The sequence below is a fragment of the Hemiscyllium ocellatum genome, chromosome 6, assembly GCF_020745735.1.
Source record: "Hemiscyllium ocellatum isolate sHemOce1 chromosome 6, sHemOce1.pat.X.cur, whole genome shotgun sequence".
NCBI lineage: Eukaryota > Metazoa > Chordata > Chondrichthyes > Orectolobiformes > Hemiscylliidae > Hemiscyllium > Hemiscyllium ocellatum.
This window is the reverse complement of record NC_083406.1, coordinates 101,339,834-101,364,982: the sequence shown is the minus strand read 5'-3', so window position 1 is coordinate 101,364,982 and position 25,149 is coordinate 101,339,834. Positions and strand designations below refer to the sequence as shown.

The window sequence follows — 25,149 nt, the reverse complement described above, 5'->3', positions numbered from 1 at the left end:
ATCCTTAATTTTATCTTGTCTCTCCTTGCTCTTCTTAACAAAATTATATTGTTACCTAATCTCTTTCCCACTTCCTTAAAATCTGCCTTCATGGCCTACTTTCTCATTCCACCTCTGTCAGCATTGATATGGACCAGCGCTTCTGGTTGTTTCTTCTCTCCCATCAGAGTTCTTTGTTTCTTTGTGGCACCAGATAGGCAGACTGTCCATGGGCATCATTCCACATGTTCTCCAAACCAGAGAATACCCTGTCATTTTTGCTTTCCAAACTTCCTCTTGCCTATGTATAGCTGGTTGAGCCATGGTGCTGTGGACTTCACTTGGTTTCTGCCAAACCCATTATTCTCATCAGCATTCCAAACTGAATACCAGTTGGAGAGTATTTATTTCTCAGGGGACTCTTGCACTACCTAGTCAGTCCTTTTCCAGTGCTTGGCAATCATCCATTCCTCGTCTGTCGCACATCCTTAAGCTATAGGATAATCACAGGTAGAAATGTGCTATCTACGTAGCTCTCATCCTTGTGGATGTACCAATTACCAGTCAGGTTCTGAAACTTGGAGACTGAATTCCTGCAGATGACACACTTGTTGTACGTTGGCTGTTCAGAATATGAGAAGCATCCTGAGTTCCCACAGAATGTGCATTCCTAGAGAATGAGATGCTTTGCCTGTCTCCATGTAAAATACTTATTTGCTAAATTAAACAAAATGATTTGTGAATTGATTATTTTAGTTCGACTGATTAATTAGTTTAGTTTATTAATATAATAAGTAACATTAAGATTCTAAGGTCAGTTTGACATATCTCACAACCTTAAAGAACAGAGAACACTGTAATACTTACTTGTTTGTGCAGTCCTTCCCCCATCTTTTTGTTCCTTTTATCTCCGCTGTGGTCTCATATTTCCTGCAATTCTAACACTGCTCTCTCCACTCTTTCTATTAATCTGCTATTCTCATTCACCTCCCGCTGTTTTCCTAGTGTTCTTTCAATCTCTCTTTCTATGGTAGTCCATTTAGCTCACTGTAGCCTTGAACTTTAAATTGATCTTGCTTGCCAACTCCATCACTCCATTTGCACTCCCAAAGTTCCGATTAAAGTGTGTATCTCGCCTGTACATTGTCACTAGAACTGTGTCTTGGGGGGAGGGGCATTTTTTGTGAGCGGAATAGGTACTCGCCAATTGGGATACAGTATGATGTGTGCTCCTACTATACATCTAAACTTGCTTTGTGAACAATTTAATTATCATTGCCTTCCATTATAATGAAACCCAATCACTGACACAGTCCAATGCCCTGTTGATAATTTGTGATTTGCGTGTACTTCTCAAAAGATTAATTCACAGGATCACTGGCTAGCCCAGTATTTATTGCCCACTCCAAATTGCCCAGAAGGCATTTAAGTCAACCGTGTTGCTGTAAGCCAGACCAAGTAAGGGTGGGAGTTACCTTCCCTAAAGGACATTGGTGAACCAGCTGGATTTTTCTTGAAAATGACAACAATATCACTGTCATCATTGGACTCTTAATCCTAGATCTTTATTGAATTCAAATTCCACCATATGATGGTGAGATTGAAACCCAGGTTCCCAGAACATTACCTGGGTCTCCAGATTAATAGTTTAGCAATAATACCAGTAGGCCATTGCATCCCTGATGTTCTTCACACCCCTTTACTGAGACCTTTAACATCTTGACTTCAGCCTGTGAGGAGTAATAAAGGTTGGTCTTGGAATCAGAGGCCAGGTGGTGATGCAGGCCTGGGTTATTGTTCCAATCACTATTGCAGGACTGTGCCAGACCATGGACAAATATAGTAATAGACTCATCTGTCAAAGTTATTAAGTGTGAACAGTCTGGTAATACTCACTCCCCAAGATTTCACAAGAAGACATACCCCCAGCACAGTGGATAATAACAGGAATTACCTACTTCAGGCAAGCCCAGGACAAAATGCAGCAGGGGTAGGAAGGAGTGCAAATCAAGAGAAACTATTCTGAAATCATTGTTAACATTTGTTATTTAAATAAGAGAAGGAAAGAAGCATGATTTATCACACATGAAGATGCTGGGTACAGGTTATTTGTGGCCAAGTCGGATTGCTGTCTCCTTTGCTGGCTTTAGTAGAGATAAAATTGTCTATCGTCTATATTTCACTGGTATTTGGCTTGGCCAACCATACAGGGTCTACATTTGGACAGCTATCAGGGTCATTTCTCAGCATTATGATTGTGCAGTCTCTGATAGCCTTAAATTGCTGTTTACGCAGCCTTACTTTCATATAGTCCCTCTCTGCACAACTGTAAAGGAGAACAAACTCTACAGTATAGACTTACTTAATTTTGAATCTTGCTTGCAGTTGCTTCTTGTATTGTAAATTTTACTCGGGTAAAATAAATTGTTTGGTATGTGACAAAGAACATTAACAGATCTCAGAAGGTTTGACTATGATGATGGAATGTATTTTGTGAAACTTCCATGGACAGTTAGTCTTTGATAAATATAAAACTGTGAGCTTTACTATAGACATTAAATAAACTGTGCCTTCTTTTATGAGTGGATTTATTCTAATATGACTTGTTCCATTTCAATGATTAAAAATGAAAGAACTGTGGATGCTGGAAATGAGAACCAGAACAGAAATTACTGGAAAATTTCAGCAGGTCAGGTGGCAACTGTGGAAAGAAAACAGAGTTAATGTTTTAGCTGAGTGTTCCTTCTTCAGAGCTGATGGTACCTAGGAAAAACTTATATTTTTATGTAGAAGATATAGGAAGGTGGGGAGGGGGGGGGGGGGGGGGGGGGGAGGGGAGACGGGTAAAGAATAAATGAAAGGTGGAGATAGAGCCCAAAAAAAGACTGAAAACCAGTGGACAAAGGAGTGGATAATGGTCAGTGTGAGAGAATGAATGGTTGCTAATGGGAACTATCAATGGTTGACAATGTGTTGTTTGAAATAGCAGACAATGTGAACAAGGCCTGGTGTGACGGGTTTGGGGTAAGGGCATGGGAGAAGGTTCCTGAAGCCCTAAAATTACTGAACTCAATATTGAGTCCAGAAGACTGTAGAGTTCCCAAACAGAAAATGAGGTGCTGTTCTTCCAGCTTGTGCTGAACTTCACTGGAGCACTGGAGCACTGCAGCAAGCCTGAGACAAAATGTTTGCCAGGAAACAAGGTGAAGTGTTGAAGTGGCAGGCAACTGGAAGCTCAGGGTCTTTATGTTTCACAGACAGAACGTAGGTGTTCTGCAAAGTGGTCACCCAGTCTACACTTCATCTCCCCAATGTAGAGGAGACCACATTGTGCACAGCGAATGCATCAGACTAGATTGTGTGAAGTGTAGGTAAAGCACTGCATCACTTGGAAGGTGTGTTTGGGTCCTTAGATACTGAGGAGGGAGTGAAGTAAATGGACAGGTGTTACACCTTCTGTGGTTGCAGGGATAGGTGCCATGGGGCTGTTGGTGGCAAGGAGTAGGGGGTGATAGGGCGAGGAATGAAGGAGATGTGGACCAGGGCGTCCAGGAGGGAACGGTCCTTGCCAAAGCTGACAAGGAAGGGGTGGTGATGGTGGTGGTGGTGGTAAATGATCCTTTGGATGTGGATGCTGGTGGGATGGTAGGTAAGGACAAGGAGGTTCCTATCGTTGTTGTGGGAGGTAAGAGATGGGGTGAGCGCTGAAATGTGGGAGATTGGCTGGACCCAGCTGAGGGCTCTGTCAACAACAGTGCTGGGGAATCCTCATTTGGGGAAGAAGGTGGACATTTCAGGGGCTCCTTGTCAAAGATGGCATCATCAGAACAAAAGCAACAGAGACAGAGGAACTGCGAGAATGAAATAGTCTTTGCAGGAAGTAGGGTATGAGGTGGGCTTGTAGTGGATATTGGTGGCTAGCCTATTCCCAGAAATGGAAATAGAGATGTTGAGGAAGGGAAGGGAGGAGTCCAGAGATGGACTAGGTAAAGGTGAGAGCAGGGTGGAAATTGGGAGTGAAATTGATAAACTTTTCCAATTCCGGACAAGAGAGAGACATAGCACCAATGAAATCATTGATGTACTGGAGGAAGAGTTCTGGGTGGGGGCTGGAATAGGACTGGAACAAGGTGTGTTCCATGTGCCCCACAAAGAGACAGACATAATTGGACCCATCCAGATATCCTTGGCCATCCACTCTGGCCTGAAGAAAGTGAGAGGAGTTAAAACAGAAATTGTTTAGAATGAGGACGGGCTTGGCCAGGTGGAGGCGGGTGGTGGTGGATGAGGACAGTTCAGGCTTTTGTTCCAGGAAGAGGGAGACAGCCTTGAGATCATCCTGATGGTGGATGAACGTGTAAAGGGATTGCGCATCCATGGTGAAAAGGAGGCGGCTGGAGCCCGCTAACTGGAAACTTGTTTGGTTTTGTCCATTTCCATGATGTTGTTGCCATCTTCTTTACATCTCAACCAATGTCATGAAGAAGCAGGCCATCTGCTCATTGCTGGACAGATGTTTGTGGGATCTACCTGTGCACAAATTGGGTGCAGCATTTCCTGCATTGCACAATGATGAGACGTCAAAGCGTTTTGGGACATGCTGAGGTCACGAAAGGAGATATATAGAATGAAACTCTTTCAACCTTTCTAGATAAGATTAGCATATAATGGACAAGAAAAATGGTCCAATTTAATTGTTCCACTTACTTAGAAAGTTATAGGTCTGGAGTTTCTACTTGACTGCTGTTTTTCTTAATCGTAATTCAGTAAATCTCAGCGCAAGTGGGACAAGATAATCTGAAACTTAAACACAACACTCAACGCAATTCAGGTTTCCTTAATCTTTTGGAAAAGTTTGGAAGAACAGCCAGGCCCACTAAAATAGCCAGAGCTGCAGGGTGAATTAAGGGCTATCAATTTAAGACTGAGAATGAGGAGGACTTTCCTCTCCCAAAGGGTTGAGTGTCATTGGAAATTCTTGCCACAGAGAAGTGTGGAGGCAGTGTTCTTCCATATACTTAAGGCTGGGATAGATAGATTCTTGATCAGTAAGGGAATCAAGAGTTATGGGGAAAGGGCAAGAAAGTGGATATGAGAAATGTTGGATCAGCCATGATCCAATTGAATGGTGGATTGGGCTCATATAGCCCTATTTCTTATCTTTAATTACTTAAGCATGTGTACGAGCAAAGTCTTCAAGAAGGTAGATTGGTCCTTTTTGGATGTAAGGCATTTAAAGGCAAGTGTTCAAAGCTTTTGAATGTAATGTTCATTGTAATAAACGCCACTAATGCATATTGACCCCCTTTACGCAATTTGAAATCAGGTTATCCAAAGATGGTGGATTGACACAGGGAGTAAAATGTTTTTTTTGTGCTAAACACATTTTTAGCTGTTTCAATCAAAATCTGCCAAGTTACCATTCTTAAATATCTGAAGGAAAATTTCTGACAACAATTGTGAAAATAATAAAATATTGCATTTTGACATGGTGCCCAATGGACTAGGTCAGGGCATCTCCTGCTTGAGGAAAGATGTGAACAGGTTTGAGTAGGACCACAGGGAAAATCCAGCACAGATTTGAGAACAATTTGTCCCCAAGGTTATTGATTACGTCTAAAGTGGAAACTCTACCCAATATCTTGTATTTATTTTCAGTTTAGTTTCTGTAACCAAGCACTGAATATAATTCATGGGAGTGATATAAAACGGGGTACATCCAGTGGCTTATGTGGCAGAATGGTATTGTTTGTCACTGCACTGCCTGGGCCGAAGCTGATAGCAGTTTGATTTAGGAAGCTTACTGTTTCAGTTGGAGTGATACTTTGCTATTTTCAGGTGTTCACTCCAGCTTGGTTCAGTCTGGCTTCCAGGAATGCTTACCACTATAGCTTACTTCCGCCTCGTTCCTGAAGGGATCACACGGTCATCCCTCTCACTTGCCTACCCTTTATTTGACTTCTGAATAAAAATGTGCATCAAACTTCACTGACTAGCGAGCGGAGAATCAAATCTTGACTCTCCATACCTCAATCCAATTTGGGAACTAATCGCAAATCACATTTCATTTCACTTAACTAATTCAGAAAGGAATTCCCATTGCGGGGCTGCACATTTCCTATAGCTCACCTGTTTTTATTAAGAAACGAGCTTCAAGACTTATTACCATGCAATATTATATCCTTTGACCGGGTCCTGTAGGGCTGCAGGCCTTGTATGTATTTACGTGGCTGAATTGAGATGGATTTTATGGTCCTTTGCCGTGCCTGCTTCCCCACTCCGGTTCAAAGTTTGGGTACTGATGGCTGCCCCTGTGGGGGCAGTTTAATGCTGCAAGCAGGGCTTGTGGCTTTAAGATGAATGTTCCACTCCAACCTCGGAAAGAAGCTCTTTCTTGAAGCGTTGCTGACCAGTAGCTCCCTCACCCATGCATCAGTAAATGGGAAAGTCACCACTGGACTTTTTGTGCTCCTACCCGCCCCCAACCCACATTGCACCTTCAAATTAAACAATGAGGGATCATAAAATCCAACCCATTCTGTTCTGCATAATACAGTGCGGGATACATAAACTGTACCTAATGCATTCTGACCAAAATTGTTGGCTCAACCCATACATAGTACATATGGTTATTGGAAATCACAGACATGATCTGACTGTCCCTCCTGCCCAGAAGGATGACACCAAATCCAGCAAAATTAAATTGAATTAGGAAGCAAAGAATAATGCATGATGAGAACAATTATAACATAAGTGCATGAGAACTATGAGCAGGAGTAGGCCGACCGGCCCTTCAAGCCTGCTCCACCATTCAATAAGATCATTGTTGATCTTTTCATGGACTCAGATCCACTTACCTGCGCTCCCACCATATCCCTCAATTCCTTTATTGTTCAAAAAAACTACCTTTGCTTTAAAAATGTTTACTGAAGTAGCATCAACTGCTTCACTAGGCAGGGAATTCCATAGATTAACAACCCTCTGGGTGAAGAGGTTCCTTCGCAATTCAATCCTAAATCTGCTCCCCCTAATTTTGAGGCTGTGCCCTCTTGTCCCAGTTTCACCTGCCAGTGAAAATATCCTCTTGACGTCTATCTTATCGATTCCCTTCATAACTTTATGTTTCTATAAGATCCCCCATCATTCTTCTGAATCCCAATGAATATAATCCCAATTTACTCAGTCTCTCCTCATAAGCCAACCCTCTCAATTCCGGACTCAACCTAGTGAACCTCCTCTGCACCCCCTCCAGTACCTATACATCCTTTCTCAAGTAAGCAGAACAAAACTGCACACAGTACTCCAGGTGTGGCCTCACCTGCACCCTGTACAGTTGCAACATAACCTCTCTGCTTTTAAACTTAATCCCTTTAGCAATGAAGGGCAAAATTCCATTACAGCATTTAAAACAAAAATTGGAATAAAACAACCTTAAAGGTCAAAGAATGGACTGAACAACCTAAAAAAAAGGTCATTCAAGGCAGATTTACTGTGGAGACAATATCAGAAATTTATTAAATTTAATATTTAAACTAGTGAGTAAACATTTATCTGGAAGATGCTATAATCCCTTTTATTTTTCTCAAACAAATGAATTCTATCCACACGTCAAATTCAAGACACTCTGTCTGCTATATTTACAAGGGCATGTGCTGGATGTTGAATCATTTTGTTCCAAGCTTTATGGCTGTAATTCAGGAAAAATTCAGACCAAATAGATATCTCACTAAGCTGCTGAGTGGTTCAGAGCCAAGATTAAAAACTTATTAAGAGTGACAACATGCAGCATAAACGTTCCCCACGCTTTGTAAATAATCTACACAGTCAGTCACCACAAACATCCAGAGCACGACACTAAACTGGACAGTTAGTGCCTTGAGGTTTATTGTGTTGAAATTCACACTGGAAAACTCTGCTGACAGTTTGCATAACATTACAGTTAATAATTTTACAAATACACGTGAGAGGTGATGGCCCAATGGCTTTCTCACTCCAGAGACCCAGGTAATGTTCTGGGGTCCCAGATTTGAATCTCACTGCAGCAGATGGTGGAATTCGACATCAATAATAATCTGGAATTAAGAGTCTTTTTTCTGTTAGATTCATCATCGAATGATGACCATGAATCCGTTGTTGATTGTCAGGAAAAAACCCACCTGGCTTACTAACGTTCTTTAGGGAAGGAAACTGCCCTCCTTACCTGCTCTGGCTGACATGTGATTCCAGACCCACAGCAATGTGGTTGACTCTTAATTGCCCCCTCGGCAATTAGGGATGGGCAGTAAGTACTGGCCTAGCCAGCGATGCCCTCGTCCAGTGAATGATTAGAATAAATGTGGGCAGAGTTTCCTATTGCAATACTTGCATAGTCTTTTTAATTCTCAGCATAGATTGCATCAGTATATTTTTATTCATTGAAAACTAGAAGAGATGTCTCAAAATAACTTTCTTTGTTCACTTCTTCAGATCTTCAAGTGCTATGCTTTGATTTTTGGAGCCATTCTTTGGTTTTTAAGGGCTTCTTTTTTATTCTCACTCCCTCATTTCTTGAGTGATGCAATCACACAGTAACAATACCTCCGTATATTTCATAATAGAATATTTTGCCTCACTTAGGATCAGAATCAGAGTAATTCATCAATATGCTCATTAATAATCAATCCTTCTTCAAACATATTAGCAGGACTTACACACTTAATGGTAAGGTCCGACAGAGTGTTGCTGAACAAAGAAACCTTGGAGTGCAGTTGGATAGATAGTGAAGAAGGCATTTGGTATGCTTTCCTTTACTGCTTTCAGAGTATTGAGTATAGGAGTTGGGAGGTCATGTTGCGGCTGTATAGGACATTGGTTACGCCACTGTTGGAATATTGTGTGCAATTCTGTTGTGAAACTTGAAAGGGTTCAGAAAAGATTTACAAGGATGTTACCAGGGTTGGAGGATTTGAGCTATGGGGAGAGGCTGAACAGGCTGGGGCTGTTTTCCCTGAAGCATCGAAGGCTGAGGGGTGATCTTATAGAGGTTTACAAAATTATGAGGGTCATGGACAGGATAAATAGACATTTTTTTTCCTCTGGGGTGGGGGAGTCCAGAACTAGACGGCATAGGTTTAGCGTGAGAGGGGAAAGATGTAATAGGGACCTAAGGGGCAACTGTTTCACGCAGAGGGTGGTCTGTGTATGGAATGAGCTGCCAGAGGAAGTGGTGGAAGCTGGTACAATTGCAACATTTAAAAGGCATTTGGATGGGTATATGAATAGGAAGGGTTTGGAGGGATATGGGCCAGGTGCTGGCAGGTCGAACTAGATTGGGTTGGGATAACTGATCAGCATGGACGGGTTGGACCGAAGGGTCTGTTTCCACGCTGTACATCTCTATGACTTTATAAGGTCCAAACATACAAGGAAAGCATTAACTTTCTAGAGAACACAATATTTTAAATTAGTATAAGCTAGCAACAAAAGTTATACTACAAACTTATTGACATATGCTTGTACAAACATAACACCTTTTCTTAAACACACTTTCCACACAAAGTAACAGTTGTGCATTTCCACTCAATGTGCACAAAGCTGGAGGATTTTAACTGGGCAGTTGCTATTCTTTTACTGCATTTTAGATTAAAGCTGAGATTCAAATTGACCGCCTGACACAGTGCTTATATCCATTATCATTTTATCCATATTGTCGCTCCTGAACTTATGCAATCTTAAACTGCATAAGTGTAGACACAATTGCAAGAAATACTGAACTCAGTGAGACTAACTGAACATTTTCTTGTTGACAAGTTTACATATTGTTCTCTTTCCTTTGGTATCCCAATTTTCCACCATACAAACTTGACCCTCCCTCATTTTTCAGCATCCATCTCGCTCTCGCAAACATCCTCCCTCCTTCATCATCTAACTCTTCTTATAGCTGCCTTTCTTCTTCCTCCCAGTGAAAGGTCCCATCATCCCAACCCTGGCAAGGAGTCAGCAACCCTAACACGAACAAAATAGGCCTTGGCAGAGAGAGACGCTTAACTCAAAATGTCAGTGAGAACCAGCAATATTTGAAGGAGTTGTTGCTTATCAGTTATGCAAAATCGCCACTTAGATGCCACTTTTCTCTAATTGGTTGCCCCCTTGACTGAATTTCATCAGGTGTTTGGGGTTTTAAGGGGTAAATTCATTTACTGTCTCTGTGAATTTGGGGCCCTACTGAAAAAAGCCATTTCATCCAATTCGTTCACTGCCATCCTCGTGATGCTGAGATCATTTCATTTTGACTCACATCCCATCATGCTCTAAACCAATAACTTTCACCTTACTGTTGAGTCAGAAATTCCTTGGATACTGAAGCAGTCTGTGTGTACATGCAGTAAGACCTGGACAACTTTCCAGCTTATACTGAGTGGCAAGTAACAGATGCACCACAAGTTCTAGGCAAAGACCACTGCCAGCAACAGAGAATCTAATTTCCTCTGCTTACTATTCAATACTGAGTTGCCCATTGCCATTAACCAGAAACTGAACTGAACAAGTCATGTGGCTGGGGAAAGCTTTGTCAAGTCCCTTCCTCATAGTCACTGATGAGATTCCTTCAATCTATGCAGGCTGCTCATTATCAGAAGTTAATTTGGAGGCATTCCTCAAAAGTTCAGCTCTAAAGCACTTGGCTTTTGAGGTGGCTGGTGACCAGAAACATGATACACCAGGTCTCTTCCTCTTCCCTGGAGGTTATAGTGGAGAATCTGAAGAGCTGCGGAGAGGTGAGCTGTCCTATGGATGGAGAGAAGAGGACAACCTCTCCAACCAAACAGAGGTGAATGGATCTGGCCAAGGAAGTGAGCAGCAGGAGTTCATGACTTTGGCAGTAGGAAGACACCAAAATGGCAATACACTCTCGCTGCCAACTTTACAAGCATTGTCCTGCAGAGCTCTCAAGCAAATACATCTTGCAGCTTAATTAATTCTGCTTTTTTGCATGAACTTCAGCAACCAACACTCACACTGCCCCTCAGACTATTACTCTCATGGACCCATGCCCACATACACCTACCGTAAATGGTATTACTTCCTCCTCTCCACATAAGCCATTAAAAGTCTCACAGCTCTCTGCTTCCTTCTCCCCTTCCATCCAAAGAGAATGCACAAGTTTGGGGAGGAATAGGGCAGAGGAGTTTTAGTGGTGGAAGGAAAACAGGGACCATGGCAACCAGTGACAATATGCTGAATGCCCAGCTGATCCACTGGGAAGCAGCTCAGGTTTTAGATGAGAAGAGAGAAGAGAATCCCTACAGCGTGGAAACAGGCCCTTCGGCCCAACAAGTCCACACCAACCTTCTGAACAGCATCCCAACCAAACCCATTCTCCATTACTCTACATTTACCCATGACTTATGTGCCTAACCTACACATCCCTGAACACGATGGGCAATTTAGCATGGGCAGTTCACCTAACTTGCACATCTTTGGATTGTAGGAAACCAGAAGAATCCCACGCAGACAGATGTCAGGGGCAGGTTCTTTACTCAGAGAGTGGTAAGGGCGTAGAATGCCCTACCTGCTAATGTAGTCAACTCAGCCACATTAGGAAGATTTAATCAATCCTTAGATAAGCACATGGATGATTTTGGGATAGTGTAGGGGGACGAGATGAGAATAGTTCACACATCAGCGCAACATCGAGGGCCAAAGAGCCTGTTCTGCGCTGTATTGTTCTATGTTCTATGACACGCGGAGACTGTGCAAACTCCACACAGACAGTCGCCCAAGGCTGGAATCAAATTCGGGTCCCGAGCGCAGTGGGGCAGCAATGCTCACTGTTGCCCTGATCTCTTTTCTATAAATCTTAAATCCCAAGATTAGAAACACTGAGTATGTCTCTCATTTACATTTAGTATAATTTGGCTGATATTGCTACAATGGCACTGAATACATAGAATAGATCCTGGTAGGCTGGATATAAAGAAGGGCACAAAATACTTCCCAAATAAACTAGATCAGTATTCTTCACTTGTGCAACATGCTATGTTCAATTTTCAGAGATAACAGGACTACCACAATTAACAAATTTAGAGTGGCAATCTCTAAAATGAACCATAAATTCATCAATAGATAGCGATGATGGCAGATATTACTTGCACTGTAAAATAAAGTATACATTTATTATTTGTTTCCTTCAAAATATTATACTACACCTGAATTATGTCGAGAGAAAGATGAACTATTAGATTATACAAAATTAGTCATTTTGATTACAAAAACAATGAAAGAGGAATATTAACTCTCCATAATCCAAATATTTTCAACAATAAAATTTCAGAATTTTAGCAATATACAGATATGGAGTTGGCCATTCAGCCCATTAAGGCTGCTCCATCAGTTAATACAACCACAGCTGATCAATCACTTCAAAACGTTTACCTATGCCATCCCTTAATCATGTACACCACAAATCAGAATTTCAAGCTCCACCTTAAATATACTCAAAACAGTGAAATTCCACAGTTTTGTGTACAGGATTCCAAAGGTTCAGAACCCTCCGGGCAAAATTACATTTCCTTATGTCAAGACCTAAACAACACCCCTTACTGTACAATTGTGTCCCTTGCTTCTACATTGCCCAACCAGTGGAACTTTTTACTTCAACTGTCTGTCCATCCCTTTAAGTATTTTGTAGGTTTCAGTAAGTTCATCTCTCATTCTCCGAAACTCTAGAGAATACATGCCCTGATCATCTAATCCTCACAGGATAGCCCTGCCATCCCAGGAACAAGACTGTGAACTTTCATTGTACTCTCTATGGCATCAATATCTTTTCTGAGACAAGACAACTAAAACTCTACAGTAACCCCAGTGCAATCTAACCAAACAGAACACTGTAGGTGTCAGCAGTCACCTGCTGCTGTGAAAGACTGAGCTGGTTAAGGAACTGGTGCTCAAATGTGCAACAGAATTGTCTGTCATTCTGTAAACCCTGTGTTGAGGAGCACACATTTTTCCAGGTGAACTGTGGTCTCTATCTACTCTGCCATGGGGTTGAGAAATTAGCTGATGCTGATGCTAGTGCTGTGTCGGTGATCATCTGGCTTTCATTCTTGCCTTTATTCAGATGTTCAAGTTAGAGCCACATAGCTGCTCCTACATCATGGTGAACATTTGCAGCAATAAGTGCAGCCGGAAGGTGAGTATAGTCCGAGATGGGTGAACTACCTTCCAGGAAGTTGACAATTGTTTAAGGAATGATAGCATTCCCTAAGAATATTCAGGTTTTGAACAACAGTCATTCAGCGGCTATGGCTGAAGCTCTTCAGTTTCACTGCTCAAAGCTTCTGGCTTGTGAATTTCCCGGCTAAAGTGCTCATTACACTCACCGTGATGACACTGCACAGTTATTAACAGGTTTGGAAAGAGGTATCCTGATGTAATTTGTTTAAGATTTATTCATAGGGTGTGGACGTTGCTAGCTGGACCAGCATTTTTATTTCCTGACTCTAATTGCCCGACAGAAGGTGGTGGTGAGCTACCTTCTTCAACCACAGATGGGGTATGGATTTCCTCTATGCATTAAGTAGAAAATTCAGCAATCCAGGATAAATGGCTTCTTAATTACCTTGACCATTCCATTATTACTGCATAAGATATCCAAGGAGGCTCTGTCCTGAGTTCAATCCAGCAGCAGGGTGGATTGTGTGGAATCCTGTGGAAGGGTGAGTTTGCAAGGAATAAAATTGCAGGAGATAAAATTCAAACCTTTTTCAAAATTATCGAAAGTATATCACAAGACAGAGAGGGAGGCAGAAAGATGATCATCCACTCTGTTTGTTTCATTTAAAAAGACCTGTTTATCAAATAACTCTGGGGTTTTAGCTCTCCCTGCTTTAACTCAAAGACCAGTCCGCTGATTTATCATTTACCATCTGAAAAACTTCATCACAGCAACTTGAACTTTCATGGTTAAACATTTCCTTAGACATTTTGCTATAGATTACTTTAAACACCTTTTCTGTACTCTATACTATCTTTCACAATTTTTTATCACCTACAGCTAAGGTTGTAAAACCTACGTTTTTCCAGCTTCTTCTTCATAACTCATTCCTGCTAAGGAGCAGATACACAGCTTTTCTCCAGATCAAATCCAAGAACTGAGTGTCTCATCTATTTCTTGTTGACTAACGGTGGTCAGAAAATGGTTTAAGTAGAACAATTTGCACTTTTGGCATTACTTTCTGTATTTGGCTTTTGAGGGCCAGCAATCTATTCGCTTTGTTGATTTGGGCGGAACGGTGGCTCAGTGGTTAGCACTGCTGCCTCACAGCACCAGGATCCCAGGTTCGATTCCAGCCTTGGGCAACTATGGGTGGAGTTTGTGAGGGTTTCCTCCGGGTGCACAGTCCAAAGATTTGCAGGTCAGGTGAATTGACCATGCTAAATTGCCCATAGTGCTAGATGCATTAGTCAGAGGGAAATGGGTCTAGACGGGTTACTCTTCGGAGGGTCGGTGTGGACTTGTTGGGCAGAAGGGCCTGTTTCCACACTGTACAGAATCTAATCTAATCTAATCCTGCTCAAAAATGACAAGTCAACTGACACTGCATCCAGCTTCAACATTTCAATGCCAATCACAGGGTGATTGTGTTGCTTACTTTTATAGTTGCAGATGGAACAGGCAATATGATGTGAATGCCCACATGCTGAGTGTAAAATAATACTTAAACTATGTCAAAGTTTGCACAAGACAATTGAAAGGGCAGGCTTGCCACACACGCACATTGTCTACAAAGGTTATGCTGAGGCGTTACAAGGTATTGTTCACCTGACAGCAAGAAGATGTAATAAAAAGCAACCAGACTGGCTGCAACTGTGAAGTGGATGAATTATAAGGAACAATTAGAGAGTTTTAACTTTACGGTCTAGAAAACAAGCGATTAAAGGAGGACTTTTGATGACATCAGTGATATCTAAAATAGCACTCAAACAGAATTTCCACAGCAGAGTGGGAAGGAGACATAGTTTATAGCAAGGAGGATAGAATCAGACAATAGGAGTTGCACTCACTATATTATATTCAAGATTTTTAAAATATAATATTTGATCTGCCTTGGCACATGGAGACTGAAAAACCACAAGTAGTAGGTTAGAGAAACAAGAAACAATTAGATCAGAATGTCCTGATATAATTCCACCCCCATTTTAAAGTCATATGAACTATATTATGACCATATACCCCCAAGCCCATATTTATAACAGAAATGGAAACTTGTCACAATGTAGTGAAATCCTCTTAACAGATGTAGCACTGTAGCGCTTGCCTCATTGGAGACTGTAATATCACTGTGATACATTTTACACAGTGATCTCCATTATAGACATGGGCTTGGGAATTTATAATGGGCTAGATGGACAGGAATTGTGCGTAAATGCACTTTTTTTTACCGTAGGTAAACTGCTGCTTCAAAAGTGAGAGCAGAAAATGAATGAAAGCAAACTTTGAATTGATAACAGGAAGAACATCATTATTTAATGTGAGAAATGTTCGGTTCTAGATTTATGTTTTCTCAGGATATAGTTGGATGTAACAAGAAGGAATTGGTAATTGGTATGTGTTAGCCCTGTTCACAGGCAGCACTCTCAACTCTCAGCCGATGAAACCTAACGGCGAAAATCAGACTTTGTTTTCTTAATGTCAAAAATCTCATTTTTTTCTTTCATTTTCAATATATTCCATGGACTGTTATTGCCATCACTCAGACACTGAGGAAAATTCCACCAATAAAGCAATTATGACTTTTGGCCTTTTATATCAGCTCACTGTAGACCAATCCCATTCATCAAATATATTCCTGTAGCCCTGGACATCTATTTTGCTCATGTGCCAATCTAATTTTAATCCGAACTTATTCACGGTCTTCCCTTCCTCACTTGACAGTAAGGAGTGAATTACAGACCATTACCACCTGCTGTGTAAAATTATTTTCCCTCATATCCCCCTGCATTTCTTGGCCAAAACCTTAAACCTATTCTCTCTAGTCATGAGATCATCATGTAATGGGACCTAATTTTCTTTTACTGCTCCTCGGATGCTGCCTGAATTGCTGTGCTCTTCCAGCACCACTAATCCAGAACCTAATTTTCTTTGTCTACTTTATTTAAACTTATCATTATCTTCAACACTTCTCGCAAATCTCCCCTCAGTCTGGTGACATCTTAAATATGGGATATTAAATTGGGGCCCCATTGGCGTCTCTGATAGACGGAGGAGAAAGTGAGGACTGCAGATGCTGGAGATCAGAGCTTAAAAATGTGTTGCTGGAAAAGCGCAGCAGGTCAGGCAGCATCAAAGGAACAGGAGAATCGACGTTTCGGGCATAAGCCCTTCTTCAGGAACAGGCACGATTCAAAAAAGAGTCATCTCTAACAGCCCTCAACCAATGTTACCGAATCAGATTATCTTGTTGCTGTTTGTGTGCACTGAAATCTTTGTGTGGCTAAACGGTCAAAAATCCTAAAACATAGTAATATCTGATGAGCTTGTCAGTATGAATGCAAAGAACATTTAGGAATTCTTTAAATGATGATTGCAATACTGATGTTTTCCAACTGAAAATTAGTTATATTTTTCATTATGATTTCCTTTGCCAATATAAAAGGAAACTTAACACCTTAACAATCTGAAAATTGGTCACCAAGCCTGTTAAAAGTTGCTTTGAGACTCAATACACCTGCACTTATCAATTTGGTTTTAATGACCTTGGTCTGTCTCAAAAGACAATTTTAACTCTTGTATCAGACAATGGATGTTGTGATTCTCTACTTCACAAGATCACAACCTTACATTGAGGAGCACCATTTGATTCCCTAGAATTCACCCATACAAATGCCTCCCCTTATTTCCAACTGCCTTCTGTCACTTGTGGGTTTCTTAGTGGAAACATCTTTTCTGCAGGTTTCCATTGTTCTGGCATTCTCACATTCCGATCACTTAATCTGAACTATTAACGTCAGCAGCCTACACCCACCACTACCACCCTCCCCACTCTCCACCGAAACTGTAGCACAAATGCTGTTCCCTCCATACATCACTTCAGTTCTGATGAAGAATCATCTAGACTAGAAATGCTGGCTTGCTGTGTCTCTCTGGATGCTGTCTGACCTGCTGTGATCTCCAGTATTTGGTGTTTCCATGTTTCCTTTCAGTTCCACATGCCAGACTGTTTGTCTTAGAGAGCAATTCCACTACCTTGGAAATCACAGCTTCATGACCCTTGGATCACAGAGTGACTTGCCATGTGGGTTGGGAGGGTTCAATGCCAAGCCTCATTCTGATCTTATCAAATGACTTCACCATACACTTTCTAATAAGGAACAATCAGAGGCAAGAATCCTTATTGGTCTCTCTCTCTCACTAACTAGGCCAATTGTAAGGACAGAATTTCCACTCAGTAAAGAGTGGATCTGATCAGATCGAGCTTTTCCAGTCTCTGTGGTTTACTACAACATCTGGCAACCTCACCAATCTCTATTATCCTCTGCCATTTCTGCCACCTACAAACAGGCCCCACCAGCAGAGATATATTTCCCTCCCCACCCCTATTCGCTTTCCGTAAAGACCGGTCCCTCCGCGACAACCTCATCAGGTCCATGTCCCCCCAACAAATAACCCTCCCCTCCCGGTACCTTCCCCTGCAGGAATTGCAAAACCCGCACCCACACCTCCCCCCTCAGCTCCGTCCAAGGACCCAAAGGAGCCTTCCACATCCATCAAGGTTTCACCTGCACTTCCACACGTCATTGACAGAATCCATTGCTCCCGAAACAGTCTCCTCTACATTGGGGAGACGGGAGGCTTACTTGCAGAGTGCTTCAGAGAACATCTCCGTCCCGAGATGGGACAGCCCCACCACCCCGAGGCTGAACACTTCAACTCCCTCTCCCACTCCACTGAGGACATACAAGTCCTAGGTTTCCTCTATCGCCACTTCCTTACCACCGACGCCTGGAGGAAGAACGCCTCATCTTCTGCCTCAGGACCCTCCAACCCCATGGCATCAATGTGGATTTCACCAGTTTCCTCATTTCCCATCCCCCTACCTTATCCCAGTTCCAACCTTCCAGGTCAGCACCATTCTCATGACCTATCCCATCCATCCATCTTCCTTCCCACCCTCTACTCTATCATCTATCACTTTTACCCCCACCTCCATCCACCCATTGCACTCTCAGCTACCTTCCCCTCGGCCCCACTCCCTTCCCATTTATCTCTCTATCGCGGAGGTTCCCAGCCTCATTCCTGATGAAGGGCTTTTGCCCGAGATTTTCCTACTCCTCGGATGCTGCCTGACCTGCTGTGCTTTTCCTGCACCACACTCTTGGACTCTAATCTCCAGCATCTGCAGTCCTCACTTCCACCTAAAACATCTGGCAGTACATTGGTGCATTTGCACATCAGAGCACCTTTCAAAGTCAATGACACTCAAGGATTTTTTTCCTCACCATAATATAACCTGGGATTATGGGTATATGGTACAGTATTGTTAATAAGGAAAATAGCTGAGAAAGTGGAAACAGTAAGTGAAATAGATTTGAAAGAAAGTTGTTGAGAAAACACAAAAAGGGCTAGCCTAAATTGAAAAGCTTTATTTTAAATGACAAAGGGTAGCGAGAAAGCTGAACAAAGTTAAAGGTGGCGCAGCAGAAAATAAGGCAGGCTCCCTGAAGGGTCTACTATCAGTGATGGGCTAAGAACCTATGGGGAGCATTCAATGCGATGATTGAGAGATCAACAGAGAGGACCAGAGGATGTCACAAGGAAGGAACAAGTCACAGAGATGTGGTGGAGCAGGGCAGCAAAAGGATGTGAAAACAACAACGAGGATCTTAAATGTACTGCAGGTCAGCAATGTTGTGGGGCGATGGTTAATCAGGTCTCAGTGGAAAACAAGGCATTTTTGCTTTAAACATGGTTGAGTTTAAGAAAGGCTGGAAAGTCAAAAAAGAGGAATCAAGTCTTGAGTTGTTCAAAGCATGAATGATTGTCTTACCGGTGAATACCCTTGCCAACTTTTATAGGTGTGCCATCGAGAGCATTCTGTCTGGATGTATCATTACTTGGTATGGCAACTGTACCATTCAACATCGGAGATGGTTACAGAGATGGTAAACTTGGCCTGGACAATCACAAAGGTCAACCCCCCAACTATAGAATCCAGGCCCGCTGTCAAGGAAAGGCTGCCAGCATCCTCAACGATCCATCCCACCTTGGCAATGCTTTTCGATAACCTCTACCATCAGGGAGAAGGTACAGAAGCCTGAACACACGCACCAGCCAGTTTCGAAACAGTTTCTACCCTACTGTTGTTAGAATATTGAATGGACCCACAAATTCTTAACGTTCGCCTGTAACTGTTTTTGTTTTTGCCCCTGTTCACCTATGATTTACTTATCTATGCTATTTAACTATTTGATCTGCCTGTACTACTTGCAAGACAAAGCTTTTCACTGTGCCTCGGTACATGTGACAATAAATTCAATTCAATTCAATTTAACTGCTGGGAGTCTGACGTGGGTGCAGAGATGCTGCAGAAGTGGAAGAAGTTGCCATGGCGATGGAATGGCATCTGAAGCAACAAGAAAGCAGCTTCCAAAGGAAGACTGAGATTGTTGCTAAATGGCCATTTAGAAACAAAATAGATTCTGCACAGGTTGATAGCCTCAATGCAGCAAAATGAAGTTCTGCAATATGTCGGGGGGAGGAGTGGGGGTGAGGGGAGTCCTGTATGTTTGTGTCTGGGAGGGGGAACCAGGAGGGGTCAGAAACTGCATAAATGCTGCTCTTAAAAGTGTGAGACAGCTTTTTGGTTTGAACTGTTCCCTGCGTGCTCAATTATCAGGTCTGTAAATACAGAACACAGGAGTCTGGCAAACTGCTCTTGTCCAGTGATAGCATAGCATCTGTTGCTAAGCTGCTAATATCATCACTAATCATTCGTTTGAATGGAAATTAAAATCAGTGGATTTCCATAAGAAGCACCTGATCCACACTGCCAGCATTATGTCTGGGGAGCAGGTTAAAAATAAATTTAAAAAAATTAAAATGCCATAAATACTCAGTAGTTTAGATTAGAGTGGTGCTGGAAAAGCACAGCAGATCAGGCAGCATCTGAGGAGCAGGAAAATCAACGTTTCGGACAAAAGCCCTTCATCAGAAATACTCAGTAAACCAATCAGTCCATCCATTCATAGAATATTAGAGCATCCCTACATTATGGAATTAGGCCATTCAGCCTGTCGAGTCCACATTGAACCTTTGAAGAACGTCGCACACAGACCCAAGCCCCCCTCCCCCCATCATATCCCTCTAGCCCTGCATTTCCCATGGTTAACCCACCCAGCCTGCACATCCCTGAACACAATGGGCAACATAGCATGGCCAAATCACCTTCACCGGCACATCTTTAGACTGTGGGATGAAACTGGAGCACCTGGAGGAAACACGCACGTTATTGCAGGCCAATCATCTTTTATCAGAATTGGAAAACATAGGACATATAAGACAAGAAGTGGATTAGCAGGTAAGTTCTGAGACAATGTTTATCTTTGTTGGAGAGACTAGAACTAGGGGGCATAGTTAAAGAATTAGAGGTTACACTTCCAAAATAGAGATGAAGAGAACTTATTCTTCCGAGAGGGTTGTAAGTCTTAGAATTCTGTTTCCCTGAAGCTGGATTATCAAAATTTATTTAAGACTGAATTAGATTTTTGATAGGAAAGGGAGTCAAGGGTTATGGAGGAAGACAGAAAAGTGGAATTGAGTTTAAAACCAGATCAGCTTTGATTTCATTGAAAGGTAGGCTGGCTGGCTTTAAACTGCTCTGATATACAGTATTAGGTTTAAGCGTGTGAAGATGTAAGGAAAGGTTTGCAATAAGGAGCGGTGTAAGAGAGGTTGATAGACAAGGTGACGGCAGAGTAGGATGTTCCAGCCAGGGCTCATCCGCTCCATCTGTTCCTTTTCTTTTATTCAATTCTTTTTTCTCTCTTTTTCTCCTTTTCTGTGTTTTTTTCTCTTCTGTCCGGAGTGGAGTGGGGACAGCCAGAGGCCTGGAGTGGAGTGGGGGCAGCCAGAGTCTGGAGTGGAGTGGGAGTGGCCAGAGGCCCGGAGTGGAGTGGGGGCAGCCAGAGGTCCGGAGTGGATTGGGGTTGGCAAGAGGCCCGGAGTGGAGTGGGGGCAGCCAGAGGTCCGGAGTGGAGTGGGGTTGGCAAGAGGCCCGGAGTGGAGTGGGGGCAGCCAGAGGCCCGGAGTGGAGTGGGGGCGGCCAGAGGCCTGGAGTGGAGTGGGGTTGGCAAGAGGCCCGGAATGGAGTGGGGTTGGCAAGAGGCCCGGAATGGAGTGGGGGCAGCCAGAGTCTGGAGTGGAGTGAGGACGAGGTGGGAGAGTGGGGGGCATCAGTGAGCCGGAGCAGAGTGGGGACAGCCAATGCACCCGACGTGAAGCACGGATGGCTGGGAGTGGAGCGGGGGTGGCTAGTGATCCCTGAGTGTGGGGGGGGGGGGGGGGGCAGTCAGTGTCCCGGAACGGAGCAGAGGTGGTCAGTGGCCTGGAGTGCAGGGGTGGAGGAGGGCAGTCATTGCCCCAGAGTGAAGTAAGGGTGGTCAGTGGCCTGGAGTGCAAGGGTCTGGGGGGCAGTCAGTGTCCCGGAATGGAGCGGGGGTGGCCAGCAGCCTGGAGTGAAGGTGGTTACTGGTTGGGAACCGATGGAGCCCAGGCAGATCACGGAAGCCCTCATAAAAATGTAATGTCTATCTTTTGTAACTTGAGTACACATGACAATAACCCTCATTCTATTCTGTTCTAAATGATAAAAGTTAATATCGGTCAAGGCAAAAGATGATGATAATGGGATTTGCAAAGGAATACAGTGTGGATCAACACGAGTTGTAAATGGGAATAGAAGATTCACTGTCCATGTCTGTTATCTGAACAAAATAGGCAGAGATTTAGAATCTGAAGTTGTTGAACTCAATGTTGAATCCAGAAGGCTATAAAATACCCAAGTGAATCACGTGGTAAAATTCCTTAAGCTAATTAACTGGAATATTGCAGGCTGCCAAGAACAGACAGGTCAGTGAGGGAATTCAAATGACACACAATCAGAACCTGTGGAGTCACATTTGTGGATGAATGTCGAATAACCCTAATTGTAAGTGGTGAATACCAAGTGCTGTGTTAAGGGAGTTCAAAATTAAAAATCACACAACACCAGGTTATAATCCAACACGTTTATTTGGAAGCACTTTCAGGTAGTTGTCCTGATGAAGGAGCAGTGGACCGAAAGCTAGTGCTTCCAAACAAACCTATTGGTCTATAACCTGGTGTTGCGCGATTTTTTAACTTTCTACACCCCAGTCCAACATTGGTACCTCCACATCATGTGTTAAGGGAGTGATTCTTTTTGAAATCATAAAAGACAGGTGAAGGGGTAAAAAACATTCCATGGTTACAGCATGCTGCAGAAGGTGGAGGATGATCCACAGAATGAGGAAGCTGGTGGAGTGAGAATAAAGAAAATGGAGAGAACATTACAAATCTACCTTCTTTACCTTGCTGTGGCACTGTTCTCTGGGACTGCACTCTGGTGACCACTTTTCATGTGATACCATTGAGCTACAGCATATTACTGAACCAAGGAGGTGACAAGATTGAAACCAACCATGCCATTATACACAGTTCCCCTTGGCAAAGATGTAAGAAAGAGAATCTTGATTCTGATGAAGAGTCAACTGGACTTCGAACATGAGCTTGCTCTCTCTCCATGGATGCTATCTCACCCGCTGTGATCTCCAGCATTTTTAGCTTTCAGAATCTCGACTATGTTGCCTGGGTAACTCCAGATAATTGTATCAGCCCAAATGCTCTTAATGTAAGACTAAAAACAAAACATTCTGTGAATTCAAAGCTTCAGGAAACTTATTTGACATGGATCTGAAGTGTGCATATAAAATGCACACTGGGTTATCAAATATATCATGTACAAATATTTCAAGTGTAGTAATTTATCGAGGATGTAAAATGTACCAGTAGAAATGCATTACAACCTTTTATAAACACCTTAAGATTGCATTGTTTTCCAGTGAAATCATTATAATTGAGCTATGAGGTTTAATTCAATTCAATTAAAATTCTCTCATGACAGTTCGTATATCACTCATGATAAATTAACGCTGGTCGTTTGTAGTTTTCACAGTAAGCTGGACAATCACAATGATTAGGTGTCCCTCAATTCTAAGCAGCCTGAATCACAAACTGCAACCCTGAAAAGATCAGTAAAACACACAAAATTCTGAGCATTAAAAATAAAATTTGACTCAATCATTAATTAATGGTTCTGATTTGTAAAATGATATGGGCTTAAGCCATTTTAAAAAAAGACTCGGCTATGATCCAGCTGGGTCAGTCACAGGGCTTTTACTAACAAATGTTTTAATACACAATGTAATTTCTGTTCCAAACAATTTTCTCTCCTCCTCATTGAACAGTGGTGAATCATGATGACAAACGATACAATGTTGCTGGCAGTGCTCCAAAATCTTGCTCAAATAACCATTTTCTTTCTCGCATGAGCCTCCCCAGTGACAGCTCGGTGGGATTTTAGATTTGAATTGGCTGCTCTGCCTTCAACACTCAAAGGAATGAAGGCCACAATAACAGACAGTGATGACTCAATAAGCAAAGGATCATCATGGCTCCTAACTGTTACTGGAATAGAACTATCGTTTCTATAAAGTTCTGGGTCTAATTGTGCAGTTGGTAAGATTAAAGGGACATTCTAGAATTATTTCAATATTTTTATTCAGGAATACATGAAGAAATCTGACAGAAGATTCCCTGAAGTTGCATAAAAATCAGGTAAATGAGAGGGTAGCCTGCTGAAAATTTTGGAAAATATTGCTTTCGTATTTAAAGGACAAATAGTGAAGAAGGCATTTGGTATGCTTTCCTTTATTGGTCAGAGTATTGAGTACAGGAGTTGGGAGGTCATGTTGCGGCTGTCCAGGACAATGGTTAGGCCACTGCTGGAGTATTGCATGCAATTCTGGTCTCCTTCCTATTGGAAAGATGCTGTGAAACTTGAAAGGGTTCAGAAAAGTTTTACAAGGATGTGCCAGGGTTGGAGGATCTGAGCTATAGGGAGAGGCTGAACAGGCTGGGGCTGTTTTCCCTGGAGAGTCGGAGGCTGAGGGCTGGCCTTATAGAGGTTTACAAAATTATGAGGGGCATGGATAGGGTAAATAGGTAAAGTCTTTTCCCTGGGGTCAGGGAGTCCAGAACTAGAGGGCATAGGTTTAGGGTGAGAGGGGAAAGATATAAAAAAGACCTAAGGGGCAACTTTTTCACACAGAGGGTGGTACGTGTATGGAATGAGCTGCCAGAGGAAGTGGTGGAGGCTGGTACAATTGCAACATTTAAAAGGCATTTTGATGGGTATATGAATAGGAAGGGTTTGGAGGGATATGGGCCGGGTGCTGGGAGGTGGGACAAGATTGAGTTGGGAAATTTGGTCGGCATGGACAGGTTGGACTGAAGGGTCTGTTTCCATGCTGTACATCTCTATGACTCTATAACAGGACATGTGTTGTCACTGTTAGAATTCCGGCTGCTGGGATCTCCATTCTGCCAGGCAGTCCCTTGGGATCAAAGATGACGTACTTCAACTCCAGTCCCATAGGTTCTGAGATAGCTGACAATGCAATGCATGACCAGCAGACATCTGTAAATGTGGGTCATCAGGAAGTGTAAATGGGAATAATTAAAAATCACGCAACACTGGGTTACAGTCCAACAGGTTTATTCAGAAGCACTAACTATCGTAGTGCTGCTCCTTCATCAGGGAGCAGCAGATCAGGATCATAGGACACAGAATTTATAGCAAAAGATGACAGTGTCATGCGAGTGAAGTGATATATTGAACACACCTAGATTGCTGTTGAGATTTTCATCTTTTAGAATGGTTTGCAGGTTTCGGTTCATTAATATGTAAATCCCAGAACTTCTTTTAAGTCACGTTCTTGAGATAGCTTAAGGTTTTATAAAAAAAAAGTGACAGCTATGTACCATGAGTCCATTTGTAATTGAAAAGTGAGTAAAGGAGATCTTTTTCAGGATAGACTACCCTGTACGCTACA

General features: G+C 42.5%; 1 protein-coding gene across 3 annotated transcripts in view; it reads right to left on the bottom strand.

The window, feature by feature from the left end:
* The window catches only part of LOC132816511 (rho guanine nucleotide exchange factor 17-like), a 440,614-nt gene that overhangs the window by 59,240 nt on the left and 356,225 nt on the right, over positions 1-25,149 (bottom strand). The window lies entirely within an intron of this gene.